Below are 21070 nucleotides of genomic sequence, written 5' to 3'. Positions count from 1 at the left end.
AAAATAGCAAAGTATAAAAAAAAATATAAATCTGTTATCGCCGTAATCGTACCAATCCGCCAAACCAATAGATCTTATCACTTTTATCACACAGTGAACGGTGCAAAAAAAAAAAAAATCTCAGTTGCTAGATTTTGTTCATTCTGTGTTTACAAAATCTGAATATAAAGCGATCAAAAAAGATTATGTACCCCAAAATGGTACAATAAAAATTTGCAACTCGTCCTGCAATAAATAAGACCTCAGAAAGCTCTGATTGCTAAAAAATAGAAAAGATACCGCTCTCAGAATATGGCAACAAAAAAAACTAGTTTTTATAAAAAAGCATTTTTTACTATGTGATATTAGCAAAACCTGAAAAAAAACCTTGATATAAATCTGGTATAATCGCACCAACCCAAAGAATAAATCCGCCTTATTACTTATGATGAACAGTTAACCGCATAAAAATAAAAATGAGAACTATTCTAGTACTATTGTCTATTTGATCATTCTACCTCTGAAAAATCAGAATAAGGTTTGTCTCATAGTTATCCTTCGCTCTCCAGTGAGCGCATACATCAGGTTTTGCGTGTAAATTCCCAAAAACCATGATTCTGATAAAAGCCTGGATGGAGCCACTCACTTATAAGACAAATGGGGTCACATTGGACTGGTTTCTGTTCCTGCGGTGTCCCGTAATTTTAAGCATCTTTTTAGCACACAAGTGTGGGCGACCACAGATTTGTGCACAGGGCTGCCACTAGAAATTTCGAGCCCCATACTGGCAAAATTTTCGGGGCCCCCTTGAGACTCCGCCCAGGCTCCACCCCAGCCCCGCCTCCACGCTCCACCCCTCGAACTGTCCACAGTCCCACCGCTCTCTCTTGGAAAAACTCCACTTCTCACCTATCACACATTAACAGTTCCCATCACCAGATCACACATATAGCCAGCAGCTTTTGTTTTGGCCAAAAGATTTTTTAAGCCGCCACCATAACACGGTAGACACTTTTGGCCGGGCCCTACTCTACTGTAACCTATTAAATATTTGTTAAAATATGCAATACAATTTAGGTATATTTTTATTTATTTTTCAATTTTTAAAATGACCAATAATATCACATACAAAGAACAAATACCACAGCACTATGACCAGATGACATATTACCACCACAGTGATCGAATAATATCACATACAAAGAACAAATACCGCTACACCATGACCAGACCGCATATTACCACCACAGTGATCGAATAATATGACATACAAGGAACAAATAGCGCAACACCATGTCCAGACCACATATTACCACCACATAGTGACTGAATACTACAATTCTGATCAGTAATTAAAAAAAAGCACCATATTATCACCATAAGTGCCATTATACACAGGAGATCTGTACTTAGTATGCAGTGTCTGTGTACAGATAATACAGTGATCATTAGTGAAATTATACACAGGGCTCTGTATACAGTATAAAGTGTATAGTGTCAGTGTATAGGTAACACACTGACTCACCAGTGACGTCTCTAGGTGAAGTCCTTCATCTTTCATCCAGCACAGACCGCCATCATTTCATCCAGCCAGGACTTCTCTCTGCAGGAAATAACACAGTTATCTATCTCGAGCTCCGCCTGTAGAATACATTACTTAATTTTTCCCAACTTCTACATTACACCACCTGAAGAAAAAGAGGCGACATAGTGTCACTCTACACAGTAACAGGACCGCCCCCCCATTTAAAACCGTGTCCTCAAAAAATAAAATAAATACATCACTGCAGTAATAATATCCCTAAATTAGCCCCTATGGTAATAATATTCCCCATCCTGGCCACCGTGTGTCTTATTCCGGGCGTCAGCCATATGTTCTCCCATCCTGCCCTCATGAGTATCCATTCTGCCCCATATGATCTCCCCATCCTGCCCCATATGATCGCCCCATGTGATCTCTCCATCCTGCCCCATCTGTCTCCATCATATCCATCCTGCCCCATGATCCTGCACGATCTGTCTCCAATTCTGCCCCCAGTGTCTCCAATCATGCCCCATGTCTCCATTCTGCCCCCTATGTCTCCAACCATGCCCCCATGTCTGCAATCCTGCCACTTGTCTCCAATCATGCCCCATGTCTCCATTCTGCCCCTATGTCTCCAACCATGCCCCCTATGTCTGCAATCCTGCCACTTGTCTCCAATCATGCCCCCTGTGTCTCCAATCATGACCCCTGTGTCTCCATTCTGCCCCATCTGTCTCCAATCCTCTCCCATCTTTCATCCTGCCCCGTGTCTCTAATCATGCCCGTGTCTTCATTCTGCCCCGTGTCTCGCATTCTGCCCCAATATCCAGCATTCTGCCCGTGTCCAGCATTCTGCCCCCGGGTCTCACAGTCTGCCCCTGTGTCCAGTATACTGCCCCTGTCACTGTGTCCAGCATTCTGCCCCTGTCACTGTGTCCAGCATTCTGCCCCTGTCACTGTGTCCAGCATTCTGCCCCTGTCACTGTGTCCAGCATGGTGCACCTGTCACTGTGTCCAGCATTCTGCCCCTGTCACTGTGTCCAGCATTCTGCCCCAGTGTGTCCAGCATTCTGCCCCAGTGTGTCCAGCATTCTGCCCCCAGTATGTCCAGCATTCTGCCCCCAGTGTGTCCAGCATTCTGCCCCCAGTGTGTCCAGCATTCTGCCCCAGTGTGTCCAGCATTCTGCCCCTGTGTGTCCAGCATTTTGCCCCCCGGGCCCCCTTGGATCAAAGAAAAAAAAAACACGAGTTCTTACCTGGCCATGCTCCTGCACCGGGCGAAGCTCCCTCCAGGCTCCACGCAGACGCACTCGCCGTGCCCGGCGGCTGAGAATGACGTCAGACGCCGGCGAGTGCTCACTGCGGCCCTATTCACCTGCCAGCCTCAGACTGGCTGGCGGCTGTTAACTATTGAAGTGTGGGCGCGGGCCCGCACGTCAATAGCGTGCCGCAGCGCCTGCAGGGGGGGCCCGGTGAGCAGATGAGACGGGACCCGATGCGGGCCCCCTCTGCTCACCGGGTCCCATACGCCAGTCACGGCTGTAATGCCCTGATGGCGGCCCTGTTTGTGCATGCCTAAAATGATGAATATCACCTGAACAGACACCAAAGTACAAAGTGTTTCCATCTGAATCATTGTGGTGGGTGGTTCTCAATGGAATGGTTTAGTCTGAATCGTGTTTTTGTGGGATTTACACAGAAACTTCGAGGTAAGTGCTAAGTGCAGAACACAAGAATGTGATCCAGATTAATTCTGGAAGCGATTGAAAAATATTATGTGCCCCAAAATGTTCCCAATAAAAACCCTAATTGATCCGGAACAAAACCAGTCCCCACTCAGGTCTGTCATCTGTCACTAGAACTATAAGGGGTTCCCACTTTACTGGTAGAACAAGCAATCTGGAAAAACGACATGGCTCCCACACCGCAAATAAAATCCTGTGAATTCTGCCCTCCTTAATCCAAATGCCCCCCCCTCCTCCTGATCCCCACTGTGCCTAAACCACAGTATGTTTGGCATTATTGTAATGGAGAGAAGTCACTTCATTAACGGGTGTGTATCGTCAGAAGAACAAGCTGACCGCAGTGTATGGGGGCGCTACAATATATGGGGCTCTACACTGTATGGGGACACAATGTATGGGTACTTGACTGGCAGATTTGCAATTCTCCAGAAAAAATATTTTGGTAGTTGTTACAAAATAGTCATTGCAGACGTAGATAAATTTATTGAAAGGTGCAGTTTCTACAATGGGGTCACTTTTGGAGATTTTCTGCTGTTGTGGCAACTTCAGGGCTCTGCAAATGTTGGCAGCAAACTATTCTAGCAAAATCTGTGCTCCGAAAGCCAAGCAGCGCCATATCCTTCTCAGCATGACGTGTGGCCAAACAGTAATTTATGACAACAAATGGGGCAGCACAGCGTTTGGAGAAATTGCATAATAAATTGTGGGGTCTAGTTTCACCTGTTAACCCCTGTGTATCTGCCAAATTTGCAGCAAATACAAAAATACATTTTTACCACGAAAATATCATATTTCCACCTCTCAATGTTATAAAATTCTGTGAGGCAGAAATACTCACTACACCCCTAGATAAATTCTTTTAAGGTCTAGTTTCCAAAATGGGTCACTTATTGGGGGTTTCTGCTGTTTTCACATGTCAGGGGTTCTTCAAATGCAACATGGCGTTCACAATCTATCCCAGGCAAATAGTGCTTTTTCCTTTCCTAGCCCTGCCATGAGTCCAAGCAGAAGTTTTTGACCATATATGGGATATAGTCACGAAATTGCGCAACAAATTTTGGAGTCTGATTTCTTCTATTATCCAATGTGAAAATTACAAATTTGGGGCAAAAACATTTTTGTAAAAAAAAATGAAAATGTTCAATATGATAATGTAATGTTATCAAATTACTTGTAGTACCTGTGGGTTCAAAATTCTCATTATACTCCTGGATGAAATCCTTGAGGTTTGTAGTTTACAAAAATCGGGTCACTTGTGGTTTTTTTTCACTGTCTAGGCACATCAGGGGCTCTTCAAATGCGACATCACACCTGCAGACCATTCCAGCAAAGTCTGCATTCCAAAATGTCACTCCTTCCTTTCTGAGCCCTACCATGCACCCAAACAGTGGTTTTCCTCCACATATGGGATATCGGCATACTCAGGAGGAATTGCACAACAATTTTTTTGGGCCACTTTTAATTGTTACCCTTGTGAAAATAATAAACTTGGAGCTAAAAGAGCATTTTTGTGTGTAAAATGTAATTTTGTATTATCACAGCTCTATGTCATAAAGTTCTGTGAAGGAAGTTCATGACACATCTAAATAAATTCCTTAAGGGGTCTAGTTTCCAAAATGGGGTCAATTGTTGGGGGTTTCCACCGTTTAGGCACATCAGGGGCTCTCCAAATGGAACATGATGTCCACTCTCGATTCCAGACATTTTTGTGTTCAAAAAGTCAAACGGTGCTACCTCCCTGCCGTGCGCCCAAACAGTAGATTTCCCCCACATATGGGGTATCGGCAAACTCATCTAACTGTCATATAGGCCCCACAAAGTCTCTTTGAATGTAATGTGGTCCCTAAAAAAATGGTTTTGAAAATTTTGTCAGAAAAATGAGAAATTGCTGATCAACCTTTGTAGCTTTAAAAAAATAATTCAGATGTAAAGCAGACATGTGGGGAAGTTAATTTATTAACTATTTTGTGTAACATAGCTTTCTAATTTAAGGGCATAATAATTAAAAGATTGAAAATTGCAAAATTTAAACATTTTTTGCCAAATTTCTGCTTGGAAAGGAAGGAACGCCATTTGACTTTTTGAAAGTAAAATTTGATGGAATAATTAGCGGATGCCATGTCACTTTTGGAGACCTTCTGATGTGCTTAAACAGTGGAAACCCCTTCAAGTGAGACCATTTTGTAAACTAGACCCCTCAGGGAAATTATCTCGATGTGTATTGAGCACCTTGAACCCCCAGGTGCTTCACAGAAATTTATAACGTTGAATTGTGAAAATAAAAAATCAAATTTTTCCCACAAAAATGTTTTTAAGCTTCAAATTTAGCATTTTCATAATGGTAACAGGAGAAATTGCACCAACAATTTGTTGTTCATTTTTTTTTAGCAAGCCGATACCTCATATATGTGGGAAAACCACAGTTTGGACAAGTGGAAGGACTCGGAAGGGAAGGAGCGCCATTTGACTTTTTTTAATCCAAAATTTGCTGGAATAATTAGCGGACACCATGTCGTGTTTGGAGGGCCCCTAATGTGCCTAAATAGTGGAAACCTCCAAAAGTGACACCATTTTTGGAAACTAGACCACTCAGGGAACTTTTACAACAAATCAACTAAATTAAACAAATTAATTAAAATATTAAATTTTTATTAGATCAAAAATACATAAAAAAGAATATGGAAAGCAGAGATGCCAAATAGGGGGTGCGAGGTATAAATAATAAGATAAAATAAGAGTAATAAACTAGATGGTACTTTAGTTTACATGTTTATATGTCCTTAGAAAAATAGGAATAATGTAAATGCCACACTAGAAAGGTATATGGGTAAAAAAAAGCACAATATGCTAAGAAGACTAAGATAAGCGAAAAAATGTTATCATACTATATGTTAGGTATGGGCAGTTGAACAAAAATTGGTGATGTGCTGTAATAAGCATACTAAGAACAAAGGTGCATTTTATTAAAACCCATTTGTTGTAGTTGTAACTCATTAGTCAGATAAGGATTTTAGCAAGTGCTGATGTAAACTATCTCATAAAGTGCTTAGTGTCATTAGTTTTTATTTAATCAAGTAAATTTTTATTAATTTTATAACAGTTACACATATACAAATAAGATTCTCAACCAAGTTGTTTAACCCCCCCTCACCCATACACTGAAAACCTTCCCCACCCCTAGCATTTGTCATTCAGAATACCATATCATAGATATACGACTATACAAAACAGAATAAATCAGGCCACTCAAGACCAGTCAAGTCGAAAGGCACACAGCTGACTGGCATTTGTAAACGCAATTGTAGTGATTCCAATGCAACGGATACACATCTAACAAGATCCTGTCGAGGCTGTTTGCTGGTTACCCAGGGCCGTATTTAGAGTTTCTGCTGCCCTAGGCACTTTTAGTATGACACTATCAGCATAGACTTTGGCAAGAATCGCTGATGTGAAAGTAGCCTTTTGCAGCAGATCGGGCAGTTTTTCTGCATCTGCCACGTAATGGATCACTTACGGCAACACTGTGTTTGGTCTCATTCATTCCCTATGGGATTTGCGGTACTTGCTGTGATCTGGGAAATGCGGTGCCATACCTCCCAACTTTTGAAGGGAAAAAGGCGTGCGCCGCGGCAAATTTTAGGCCACGCCTCTGACCACACCCATTTATCAACTAGTCACACCCATATCCAAGTCCCAACCACACCCATTTAGCACTGCTTATCACACTGTTTCATATACATTAAAACCAAAACAAAATATGGCCACGCAGTGCTCCATACTGTATAATGGCTATGCAGTGCTCCACATACTGCATAATGGCCCTACATAATGTTCCATACTGTATAATGGCCACACAGTGCTCCATACTGTATAATGGCCACACATAGCGCTCCATACTGTATAATGGCCACACATAGTGCTCCATACTGTATAATGGCCACAAATGATGCTCCATACTGTATAATGGCCACACAGTGCTCCATACTGTATAATGGCCCCACATAATGCTCCATACTGTATAATAGCCACACATGATGCTCCGTACTGTATAATAGCCACACATGATGCTCCATACTGTATAATGGCCACACAGTGCTCCATACTGTATAATGGCCACACATGATGCTCCATACTGTATAATGGCCACACATGATGCTCCATACTGTATAATGGCCACACATGATGTTCCATACTGTATAGTGGCCACACATGATGCTCCATACTGTATAATGGCCACACATGATGCTCAATACTGTATAAGGGCCACACATGATGCTCCATACTGTATAATGGCCACACATGATGCTCCATACTGTATAATGGCCACACATGATGCTCCATACTGTATAATGGCCACAGATGATGCTCCATACTGTATAATGGCCACACAGGATGCTCCATACTGTATAATGGCCACACATGATGCTCAATACTGTATAATGGCCACACATGATGCTCCATACTGTATAATGGCCACACATGATGCTCCATACTGTATAATGGCCATTGGCCACACATGATGCTCAATACTGTATAATGGCCACACATGATGCTCAATACTGTATAAGGGCCACACGATGCTCAATACTGTATAATGGCCATTGGCCACACATGATGCTCCACACTGTATAATGGCCACACATTATACATGTGTATACTGTATAATGGCCACACATGATGGATCGCACTCGGACGGGGGCTTAGATTAATTGGCCCCAAAACTTTGATTTGAGGGGACCCTGCTCAGCCCCCCTGTAGTTTCAGAGGTACGGGTAGGGTTGTGCTTAGACCAGGCTAAAGTCGGCAAAATGTATTGAATATTGATTTTAAACAATATCCATAAATAAAATATAGGGGGTCCACAATAGGATATGTATATATTGCAATAATTTGCGGATTTGATGTACTGGAGTAGAAATAACTTGCTGCATAAAACAAATTACATAATATTGGGCATATTTGCAGCGGGGCCAATGGACTCCATATTTATCCAACTTTTTGCTAAAACTTGTGTAGTGTGAGAAAAAGGAGGCGAAACTTGTGAAGTGGGCAACGTGTCTCATATCAATAGGTAAGAGCACTGAAACAGTGTGTGAAGCCCATCAGGCACCACTATGGCGCATGCTCCACTAACATTACGTAGCGGCGCACTGATTGGAGACACGCCAGGGTAATAATTCAATGCGTCTTATTTATCAAAAGCATCTAAAAAAGAAAATGGCTTTGTTGCCCATAGCAACCAATCAGAGTTCAGCTTTCATTTTCAAAACAGCTCTGGTTAAATGAAAGCTGTGCTGTGATTGGTTGCCAGGGGCAACAAAGACTGGACAGTTGTGATAAATCTGCTTTGTGCCAGGCCCTGTCACACAGTGCTGCTGTGCTATAAACACCAGCCCCCCCCCCCCCCATGCATGGCTCATCTCTCCACCCCCTCCCCTTCTCCCGCTCCTTCTCCCGAGCCATCTTGCATGGCGCAGGCGGCCGGGCTTACCTTCCTCCTTCATCCCCCCCGTCCCCCGTCCCCCATACTCACCTGTCAGCTGCCTGTCCCACACGCCGTGCGGCCGTCGCCGCCGACATCCCTCTGGCTCTGTCCCGCCGCAGCGCCTTCTTCCTGCGTGAGCGGTCATGTGGTACCGCTGATTAAGGTCATGAATATGCGCATATTCATGACCTTAATCAGTGGTAGCACGTGACCGCTTACTCAGGACGCGCTACAGACGCTGAGACCAGGCATCGCTGGAGCAGGTGAGTATCGTCTTCAAGGAGGGTGGCTGGTACTCGGAGGCTGGGGGGCGGGGCGGTCAGTCACGTTTGTGACCCGGGACTTAAAGAAAAAAAAATCCTTGCTCAGGTGCCGCCCCCCGCAATGTCGCTGCCCTAGGCACGTGCCCTTGAGTGCCTAGTGGCAAATACGGCCCTGGCCCCGACCATTCACTAAGCATCTTTCATTTCACCAGAGCTGTTTAAAGGGAACCTGTTACCCCAAAATGGAAGGTGAGCTAAGCCCACCGGCATCAGGGGCTTATTTACAGCATTCTGTAATGCTGTAGATAAGCCCCCGATGTATCCTGAAAGATGAGAAAAACAACTTAGAGTATACTCACCCAGGGGTGTTCCCGCTGCGGTCCAGTCCGATGGGTGTTGCGGTCCGGCGCCTCCCATCTTCATAGGATGACGTCTTCTTGTCTTCACGCTGCGGCTCCGGCGCAGGCGTACTTTGTCTTCCCTGTTGAGGGCAGAGCAAAGTACCGCAGTGCGCAGGCGCTGGGCCTCTCTGACCTTTCCCGGCGCCTGCGCACTGCAGTACTTTGCTCTGCCCTCAACAGGGAAGACAAAGTACGCCTGCGCCGGAGCTGCAGCGTGAAGACAAGAAGAGAACGACATTGTAAGAAGATGGGAGGCCCCGGACCGGACCGCGACGCCCACCGCTGCGGGACCGCCCCTGGGTGAGTATAATCTAACCTCTTTTTCTCATCTTGCAGGTTATATCGGGGGTTTATCTACAGCATTCCAGAATGCTGTAGATAAGCCACTGATGCCGGTGGGCTTAGCACAGCTTCCATTTTGGGGGTGACAGGTTCCCTTTAAAAGAAGCTGAGCTGTGATTGGTTGCTATGAGCAACAGTTTTCCTTGTAGACAGTTGTGGTAACTGAGGCCTATTATTCTTATAATTTCTATGGTGTTATCGTCCTTCTGTAAAGCTGGAAATAACACAAGTTATTACCGTGCAGACCACCCTCTGCCACAGACTGCAGGGGGAGCCCAGAATCAGGAACTTCTCTTTGTCTGGCATGAAGCATCTCATTAATTTAAAACTTCAAACACAGATTAAAGTAAGAAACACAAGATTTCTCCAACCCAGGCATCATTTTAATCTGTGTAACAGCGACAACCTGACAATGTTGGCTCTGACGGGATGATGTGGGATATTAGGGGTAGTAGTCTGGTGGCTCTGTCTGACGGGATGATGTGGGATATTAGGGGTAGTAATCCGGTGGCTCTGATGAGATGATGTGGGATAAGTAGGGGTAGTAGTCCAGTGGCTCTGGCTGATGGGATGATGTGGGATATTAGTGGTAGTAGTCTGGTGGCTCTGTCTAATGGGATGATTGGGATATTAGGGGTAGTAGTCTGGTGGCTCTGGCTGATGGGATGATGTGGGATATTAGGGGTAGTAGTCCAGTGGCACTGGCTGATGGGATGATGTGGGATATTAGGGGTAGTAGTCCATTGGCTCTGGCTGATGGGATATTAGGGGTAGTAGTCTAGTGGCTCTGGCTGATGGGATGATGTGAGATATTAGGGGTAGTAGTCCGGTGGCTCTGGCTGACGGAATGATGTGGGATATTAGGGGTAGTAATCCGGTGGCTCTGACGGGATGATGTGAGATATTAGGGTTAGTAGTCTGGTGGCTCTGGCTGATGGGATGATTGGGATATTAGGGATTGTAGTCTGATGGCTCTGGCTGATGGAATGATAATAATAATAATAAATAATAATTTTTATTTATATAGCGCCAACATATTCCGCAGTACTTTACAATTAAGCGGGGACATGTACAGACAATAAATTCAGTACAAGTTAAGACAATTTAAACAGTGATTAGGGGTGAGGTCCCTTCTCGCAAGCTTACAATCTACAAGGAAATGGGGGGACACAATAGGTGAAAAGTGCTTGTTATTTCAGGTCTGGCAATTATAATAAATAGGGATTTTCATATAACGCTGCATGATCCGGTCATCAGCCCGTGTGTTTAAGTGCAATAGTCAAATATCAAGTGCAGTTATCATGTGCATGGAGGGTGTGGAGACAGATGAATAGTAGGGTGCAGATTCACATGCAGGTAATATTTGGAAGGCGGGAACAGGACAAAGTTAGTTTACTGATTAGTTGATGTGGTAGGCTTGTTTGAAGAGATGGGTTTTTAAAGCGCGCTTGAATAGGTCGGGGCTAGGTATCAGTCTGATCGTCTGGGGAAGTGCATTCCAGAGAGCTGGCGCAGCACGAGAGAAGTCTTGGAGACGGAGGTGCGAGGTTCGGATTACGGGGGATGTTAGTCTTAGGTCATTTGTAGAATGGAGGGCACGTGTAGGGCGATAGACGGAGATGAGAGAGGACATATAAGGCGGTGCAGAAATGTGGAGAGCTTTGTGGGTGAGAGAGATGAGTTTATACTGGACCCTGTAGCGAATGGGTAGCCAGTGTAATGACTGGCAGAAGATGGAGGCATCGGTGAAGCGGCTGGACAGAAATATGACCCTGGCTGCCGCATTCAAGATGAATTGGAGAGGAGAAAGTTTGGAAAGAGGGAGACCAATCAGAAGAGAGTTGCAGTAGTCCAGACGGGAATGAATAAGAGCAACAGTAAAGGTACCTTCACACTAAACAACTTCACAACGATATCGCTAGCGATCTGTGACGTTGCAGCATCCTGGCTAGCGATATCGTTGTGTTTGACACGCAGCAGCGATCAGGATCCTGCTGTGATGTCGTTGGTCGGAGCTAGAAGGCCAGCACTTTCTTTCGTCGCTGGACCTCCTGTAGACATCTCTGAATCGGCGTGTGTGACACCGATTCAGCGATGTCTTCACTTGTAACCAGGGTAAACATCGGGTTACTAAGTGCAGGGCCGCGCTTAGTAACCCGATGTTTACCCTGGTTACCATCGTAAAAGTAAAAAAAACAAACACTACATACTTACCTTCTGCTGTCTGTCCCCAGCGCTCTGCTTCTCTGCACTCCTCCTGCATCCTGTGTCAGCGTTGGCCAGCCGGAAAGCACAGCGGTGACGTCACCGCTCTTCTTTCCGGCCGCTGTGCTCACAGTCAGTGCAGGAAAGCAGAGCGCCAGGCACAGACAGCGGAATGTAAGTATGTAGTGTTTGTTTTTTTTACTTTTACGATGGGAACCATGGTAAACATCGGGTTACTAAGCGCGGCCCTGCGCTTAGTAACACGATGTTTACCCTGGTTACCGGCATTGTTGGTCGCTGGAGAGCTGTCTGTGTGACAGCTCTCCAGCGACCACACAGCGACGCTGCAGCGATCGACATCGTTGTCGGTATCGCTGCAGCGTCGCTTAGTGTGAAGGTACCTTAAGAGTCTTAGCAGTTTCAAAGGTGAGAAAAGGTCGGATTCTGGAGATGTTTTTAAGATGCAGGTGACAGGAGCGAGTGAGTGATCGGATATAGGGAGTAAAGGAAAGTTCGGTGTTGAATATGACCCCAAGACAGCGGGCATGCTGCTTGGGAGTTATGGTTGAACCCTCCAGGGTAATTTCGATGTTGGGTACAGTGAGGTTAGTAGAAGGGAGAAACACAAGTAGTTCAGTTTTGGAGAGATTTAGTTTCAGATATAGGGAGGACATGATGTTAGAGACAGCAGACAGACAATCCTTGGTATTTTGAATTAGGGTAGGGGTAATGTCGGGGGAAGAAGTGTATAATTGGGTGTCGTCAGCATAGAGATGGTACTGGAACCCAAATCTGCTGATTGTTTGTCCAATAGGGGCAGTGTATAGAGAGAAGAGGAGGGGTCCCAGGACTGAGCCCTGCGGAACCCAGATAGTAAGGGGACGAGGAGAGGAAGAGGAGCCGGCAAAAGATACAGTGAAGGAGCGGTCAGAGAGGTAGGAGGAGAACCAGGAGAGGGCTGTGTCCTTGAGGCCTATGGAGCGGAGTATGGTGAGAAGGAGCTGGTGATCCACAGTATCAAATGCGGCAGATAGATCCAGGAGAATCAGCAGAGAGCAATGACCTTTGGATTTAGCTGTTATTAGATCATTAGAGACTTTAGTGAGCGCAGTTTCAGTGGAGTGTAAAGAGCGGAAACCAGATTGTAAGCGGTCAAGAAGAGAGTTATCCGAGAGATAGCGGATTAAACGGGAGTGGACCAAGCGTTCCAGGAGTTTAGAGATGAAGGAAAGGTTAGAGACAGGTCTGTAGTTAGCCGTGCAGTTCTGGTCCAGGGATGGCTTTTTAAGTAAAGGTGTAATGATGGCATGTTTAAATGAGGAGGGAAAGATGCCTGAGGAAAGAGAGAGGTTAAATATTTTAGTCAGGTGAGTGGTGACCACTGGTGAGAGAGACTGCAGGAGAGGTGAAGGAATGGGGTCACTATTGCAGGTTGTAGGCCGAGCAGAAGTGAGGAGCTTGGAAACTTCTTCTTCTGAAACAGGCTCAAGGATGTCTAGTGAGCTTGAGGTGCGGCAGGGAAGGGGATCCAGGCACTGAGGAGATTGGGCTGAGGTATCCTGATGGATGTGGTTGATTTTTTCTAGGAAATAAGTGGCCAGATCCTCACCACTGAGATTGGAGATGGGGGCCTGTACTTTAGGTTTCAGGAGGGAGTTTAAGGTTTCAAAAAGTCGTTTTGGGTTGTTGGATAGTGAGGTGATGAGGGTGGTGAAGTAGGATTGTTTGGCCAGAGAAAGGGCAGAGTTATAAGTTTTGACCATGAACTTATAGTGGATGAAGTCTTCTGCTAAGAGAGATTTTCTCCACTGCCGCTCTGCACACCTTGAGCAGCGCTGAAGAAAGCGTGTTTGCATAGTGTGCCAGGGCTGCCATTGTCTGTGTCGGGTCTTTCTGCGTGTAGAAGGTGCCGCTTCATCCAGGGCATTCTTCAGTGTAATATTGAAGTGTGACAATGCTAAGTCTGGACAGGAGAGTGTGGAGATGGGGGCTAAAGATGAGGGATATTAGGGGTAGTAATCCAGTGGCTCTGACGGGGTGATGTGAGATATTAGGGTTAGTAGTCCGGTGGCTCTGGCTGACGGGATGGTGTAGGATATTAGAGGTAGTAGTCCGGTGGCTTTGGCTGATGGGATGATTGGGATATTAGGGGTAGTAGTCTGGTGGCTCTTGCTGTCAGGATGATGTGGGATATTAGGGGTAGTAATCCGGTGGCTCTGACGAGATGATGTGGGATATTAGGGGTAGTAGTCCAGTGCCTCTGGCTGATGGGATGATGTGGGATATTAAGGGTAGTAATCCGGTGGCTCTGACGGTATGATGTGAGATATTAGGGTTAGTAGTCCGGTGGCTCTGGCTAACGGGATGGTGTAGGATATTAGAGGTAGTAGTCCGGTGGCTCTGGCTGATGGGATGATTGGGATATTAAGGGTAGTAGTCCAGTGGCTCTGGCTCATGGATGATGTGGGAAATCTGTTCATCTTCACAATATCTGGAAATCTGTTCATCTGGCACAATAATACCACTAAAAAGCTCCTGCAAGTGTCCAGGGTTGCGGAGCCGCGCTGGCAGAAAACACACCTGCAAGACGACTTCACTGCATTCAAACAGGTAACACTCGCTTTTAAATCTGCTCTCACCTCTGCTAAACAGGTCTACTTCACAACCCACGTATCTTCCCTATCCTACAACCCCAAACAGTTATTCAAACCTTTAACTCCCTCCTCCGCCCCCCACTGCCCCCTCCAACCTCCCTCATCTGTGCTGAGGACTATGCCACACACTTTAAAAATAAGATCGACCAGACAAGGCAAGTTTTCATTGTTCAACCACCACAACCCCTTTGTATACCAGACCAATGCCCAAACCCCATAACCTCCCTATCCAACATCACTGAAGGGGTGCTTAATTGTCTCCTCTCCAAATCGCACCTCACCACCTGTGCGTTCGACCCCATCCCATCCCACCTCCTCCCCAACCTCACCACCACACTTATCCCATCCCTAACCCACCTCTTCAACCTATCACTATCTTCTGGCACCTTCCCTTCTGCTTTCAAACATGCCACAATCACGCCTATCCTTAAAAAGCCAACCCTCGATCCAACTGCTATGTCCAGCTATCGCCCAATATCACTGCTCCCATTCGCTTCCAAAATCCTGGAGCAGCACGTCCACTCTGAACTTTCCTCCCATCTCTCATCTAACTTGCTCTTTGACAATCTGGACCTCGCTACTACGCTGGCGGAGAAAATTGTGCGGGAGCCCACGCCAATTTTTTCAGCGATTTAACCCTTAAATTGCTGAAAGCTATTAAATTTAAGGGTTAAAGGCAATTTAAGGGTTAAATCACTGAAAAAATTGGCGTGGGCTCCCGCGCAATTTTCTCCGCCAGAGTAGTAAAGCCAGTGACTGAGGGCAGATATTAATAGCCTAGAGAGGGTCCACGGTTTTTGGCCCCCCTGGCTAAAAACATCTGCCCCCAGCCACCCCAGAAAAGGCACATCTGGAAGATGCGCCTATTCTGGCACTTGGCCACTTTCTTCCCATTCCCGTGTAGCGGTGGGATATGGAGTAATGAAGGGTTAATGTCACCTTGCTATTGTAAGGTGACATTAAGCCAGATTAATAATGGAGAGGCGTCAATTCTGACACCTATCCATTATTAATCCATTTGCATTAAATGGTTAAAAAACACACACACATTATTAAAAAGTATTTTAATGAAATAAAAACACAGGTTGTTTTAATATTTTATTGTACGCTCAATCCACTCGCTGAAGACCCTCGCTCTGTAACAAATAAAAAATAATAAACCAACAATATCCATACCTTCCGTAGATCTGTAACGTCCCATGTTGTAAATCCATCTGAAGGGGTTAAAATATTTTACAGCCACAAGCTCTACTAATGCAGCTGTGCTTGTGGCTGTACACCCCAGCGAATGAAGGTAATGTAGGTCAATGAACTATAGTTACCTTCATTCGTGGTGATGCACCCCCTGCTGGATGTCCTCATATAACCTCGAGCCTGGGAACTTTTCCCACGCTCAAGGGACATCCAGCAGGGGGCGCATCACCGCGAATGAAGGTAACTACAGGTCATTGACCTACATTACCTTCATTCGCTGGGGTTTACAGCCACGAGCAGCGCTGCATTAGCAGAGCTCGTGGCTGTAAAATATTTTAACCCCTTCAGATGAATTTACAACGTGGGACGTTACAGATCTACGGAAGGTATGTATATTGTTGGTTTATTATTTTTTATTTGTTTCAGAGCAAGGGTCTTCAGCGAGTGGATTAAGCGTACAATAAATTATTACAACAAACGGTGTGTTTATTTCATTAAAATACTTTTTAATATTGTGTGTGTTTATTTTTAACTCTTTCATACAATTGGATTAATAATGGATAGGTGTCATAATTGACGCCTCTCCATTATTAATCTGGCTTAATGTCACCTTACAATAGCAAGGTGGCATTAACCCTTCATTACCCCATATCCCACCGCTACACGGGAATGGGAAGAGAGTGGCCAAGTGCCAGAATAGGCCCATCTTACAGATGTGCCTTTTCTGGGGTGGCTGGGGACAGATGTTTTTAGCCGGGGGGGGGGGCAAAAACTGTGGACCCTCTCCAGGCTATTAATATCTGCCCTCAGTCACTGGCTTTACTACTCTGGCGGAGAAAAATGCGCGGGAGCCCATGCCAATTTTTTTCGCGATTTAACCCTTAAGTTTAAGAGCTAGAGCGCCGAAAATTTGCATATACACACTACTAACATTATTAGTGTGGAATATGCAAAAAAAAGGGGGATATGACATGGTTTACTGTATGTAAACCATGTCTCATATCATGTCGGGTTTTGGCAGGAGAAATGAAAAGCCGGTAATTGAATTACCAGCTTTTCTGCTATATCGCCCTGAAGGAAATGTAAAAAAAAACAAAAACCCCCATAGACTTACATTGGGTTTCGAGTTTCGGCCAATCCCCGACCCCGACTTTTCAATAGGATCGGCCGATTTCATTCGACCCGACTTTTGAGAAAGTCGGTTTTCGTGAAACCCGACTCGACCATGAAAAACTAAAAGTCGCTCAACCCTACTGGCCACCTTAGAAGTCTCCAGTGCTTTTTGAAGTGTGTTTTGGGTCATTCTCCTGCTGGAAGACCCATGACCTCTGAGGCAGACCCAGCTTTCTCACACTGGGCCCTACATTATGCTGCTTGTTGCTATAATTTGTTGGTAGTCTTCAGACTTCATAATGCCATGCCCACGGTCAAGCAGTCCAGAGGCAGCAAAGCAACCCCAAAACATCAGGGAACCTCCGCCATGTTTGACTGTAGGGACCGTGTTCTTTTCTTTGAATGCCTCTTTTTTTCTCCTGTAAACTCTATGTTGATGCTTTTGTCTCATCTGACCAGAGAACATTCTTCCAAAACATTTTAGGCTTTTCAGGTAAGTTTTGGCAAACTCCAGCCTGGATTTTTTATGTCTCGGGGTAAGAAGTGGGGTCTTCCTGGGTCTCCTAGCATACAGTCCCTTTTCATTCAGACGCCGACGGATAGTACGTGTTGACACTCTTGTACCCTCGGACTGCAGGGCAGCTTGAACTTGTTTGGATGTCAGTCGAGGTTCTATATCCAACATTCGCACAATCTTGCATTGAAAACTCTTGTCAATTTTTCTTTTCCAGAAACACCAGAAACACATGGGCTACTTGCACATTGAACAAGTCTGTAAGAACATGTTCACACACACCACCAAGAAACTTGAAGACACAAAAGAGCACAGTGAGGTCAAAAATACTCTGTTGTAAAAAAAAAATCACAGTAATAAGCAAGTGCTAGTCAAAAGATGGGAAAAAATCAGGTTTTTAAATACATCAGATAGGGATTATAAACATTAGTTAGGACTGCTCTATATGGGTATACCTTGATGATTGGTGGAGCAGCTTAGCATACATTTTTTGCAAAAAAATGTATCAACTAAATACCCTGTTTTTTTCCATGTTTTGACTAGCACTTGCTTATTACTGTGTTTTTTTTTTTACAACAGAGTATTTTTGACCTCACTGTGCTCTTTTGTGTCTTCAAGTTTCTTGGTGGTGTGTGTGAACATTTTCTTACAGACTTGTTCAATGTGCAAGTAGCCCATGTGTTTCTGGTTCTATAATTGTTCTCTTATTTCTACAAGACTGGGGAGTCCACCACTCCTTTGTGGGTTATTTGCACTTAAGCTGTTCCATCCAGCATGTCCACATGGATATTCCCTCACTGAACCCTGCTTATACATGTACTATACAGATGATCAGGTTTTTAAATACATCAGATAGGGATTATATACATTAGTTAGGACTGCTCTATATGAGTATACCTTGGCGATTGGTGGAGCAGCTTAGTATACATTTTTTTGCAAAAAAGTATCAACTAAATACCCTGTTTTTTCCCATCTCTTGACTAGCACTTGCTTATTACTGTGATTTTTTTTCCAACAGAGTATTTTTAACCTCACTGTGGTCTTTTATGTCTTCAAGTTTCTTGGTGGTGTGTGTGAACATGTTCTTACAGACTTGTTCAATGTGCAAGTAGCCCATGTGTTTCTGGTTCTATAATTGTTCTCTTGTTTCTACAAGACTGGGGAGTCCACCACTCCTTTGTGGGTTATTTGCACATAAGCTGTTCCATCCAGCATGTCCACTTGGATATTCCCTCACTGAACCCTGCTTATACAGGTACTATACAGATGATCAGGTTTTTAAATACATCAGATAGGGGTTATATACATTAGTTAGGACTGCTGTATATGGGTATACCTTGATGATTGGTGGAGCAGCTTAGTATACATTTTTTTTGCAAAAAAACATATCAACTAAATACCCTGTTTTATTTTTTTTTAGTTTTTCCATCTTTTGACTAGCACTTGCTTATTACTGTGATTTTTTTTTACAACAGAGTATTTTTGACCTCACTGTGCTCTTTTGTGTCTTCAAGTTTCTTGGTGGTGTGTGTGAACATGTTCTTACAGACTTGTTCAATGTGCAAGTAGCCCATGTGTTTCTGGTTCTATAATTGTTCTCTTGTTTCTACAAGACTGGGGAGTCCACCACTCCTTTGTGGGTTATTTGCACTTAAGCTGTTCCTTCCAGCATGTCCACATGGATATTTCCTCACTGAACCCTGCTTATACAGGTACTATACAGATAATCAGGTTTTTAAATACATCAGATAGGGATTATATACATTAGTTAGGACTGCTCTATATGGGTATACCTTGATGATTGGTGGAGCAGCTTAGTATAGATTTTTTTGCAAAAAAAACGTATCAACTAAATACCCTGGTTTTTTTTCCATCTTTTGACTCGCACTTGCTTATTACTGTGATCTTTTTTACAACAGAGTATTTTTGACCTCACTGTGCTCTTTTGTGTCTTCAATTTTTTCTTTTCCGTCTACATCTAGGGAGGTTAGCCACAGTGCAATGGGCTTTAAACTTCTTGATGGCACTGCGCACCTTAAACACAGGAACATTCAGGTCTTTGGAGATGGACTTGTAGCCTTGAGATTTCTCATTCTTCCTCACAATTTGGTTTCTCAAGTCCTCAGACAGTTCTTTGGTCTTCTTTCTTTTCTCCATGCTCAATGTGGTACACACAAGGACACAGGACAGAGGTTAAGTCAACTTTAATCCATGTCAACTGGCTGCAAGTGTGATTTAGTTATTGCCAACACCTGTTAGGTGCCACAGGTAAGTTACAGGTGCTGTTAATTACACAAATTAGAGAAGCATCACATGATTTTTCGAACAGTGCCAATACTTTTGTCCACCCCTTTTTTATGTTTGGTGTGGAATTATATCCAATTTGACTTTAGGACAATTCTTTTTGTGCTTTTTCATTTGAGACAAATTAAATGAAGATAATAATAACAAAGAATTTGTGTTTGCAATCATTTTCAGGAAGAAACTGAGTATTATCTGACAGAATTGCAGGGGTGTCAATACTTTTGGCCACAACTGTATTTCTCCTTGTGGAGAGCGCCAAATTGACATAGGTAGACTTATAGACTATGCATTTAGGAATTCGACTCACTGAAGTTACAATTCTTTCTGCAATATTTTTCTAAATCATAGTATAGCAAGGATATTTTTTTATAATACAGTTTTATTATATTTATCTAGACTACCAGAGATACACTTGTGTGTTGCATTCAGACATTTCATTTCCTACTTCTTTAGGAGTTTTGTAAAAACATATTTTATAGCCCCATGTATGCATTGAGGCTACGTGCAAGTCAGATCACAAAGCCTTTTGACCTTTAAATTATTTGCTCTTAACCATTCAATAGTATTTAATATTTAGAGTCGTTCCCAGCAGGGAGCACTCATTTCCACATGGTTATATTTACACATAAACACAATAGATTTTACATTAATGTGGCCAGATAACATGTAGGAAACCTAGTACTTAAACCCCTTATCTGCAACTTCCACTTGTGATTTACAGTTAATTTACATTTATGGACAATACCTAAATTATTAGAAAACAGCCATAAATTTCAAGCATCCTTAAAAGTTTGTGCACAGTCTATAATATCAGAAAAAGCATTGGAATCGTTTAAAGGACCAACCTATACATTAATGAGAAGTACATACAGTGGCTTGAAAAAGTATTCACCCACTTGGCGTTTTTTGGATTTTGCTTCCTCTAAACCTGGAATTTTACAGGGTTTTTTTTGAGGGTTTGCAACAGTTTATGTAAAGAACATGCATACAACTGTGAATATTTGGTTTTCTTTTATTTTTGTGGCGCAAACAACAAATAGGACAAAATTACTGAGAACTTCAGTGTGCATACGGTAACAATTCACTCCCTTAAAGTCACTACTTTGTAGAGCTTCCTTTCGTGACAATTACAGCTGCAAGTCACTTTGGATAAGTCTCTATGAGCTTTCCACATCTTTCCATTGAAATGTTTGCCCATTCCTCAAGGCAAAACTGCTCCAACTCCTTCAAGCTAGATGGTTTCTTTTGGTAAACAGCAATCTTCAAGTCTGACCACAGATTGGATTAAAGTCTGATCTTCGACGAGGCAACGCCAAAACATTTACATGTTACCCCATAAACCACTC

Source organism: Ranitomeya imitator, chromosome 1, assembly GCF_032444005.1.
Source record: "Ranitomeya imitator isolate aRanImi1 chromosome 1, aRanImi1.pri, whole genome shotgun sequence".
NCBI lineage: Eukaryota > Metazoa > Chordata > Amphibia > Anura > Dendrobatidae > Ranitomeya > Ranitomeya imitator.
The sequence above is the reverse complement of the archived record's forward strand: the minus strand, read 5'-3'. Positions refer to the sequence as shown.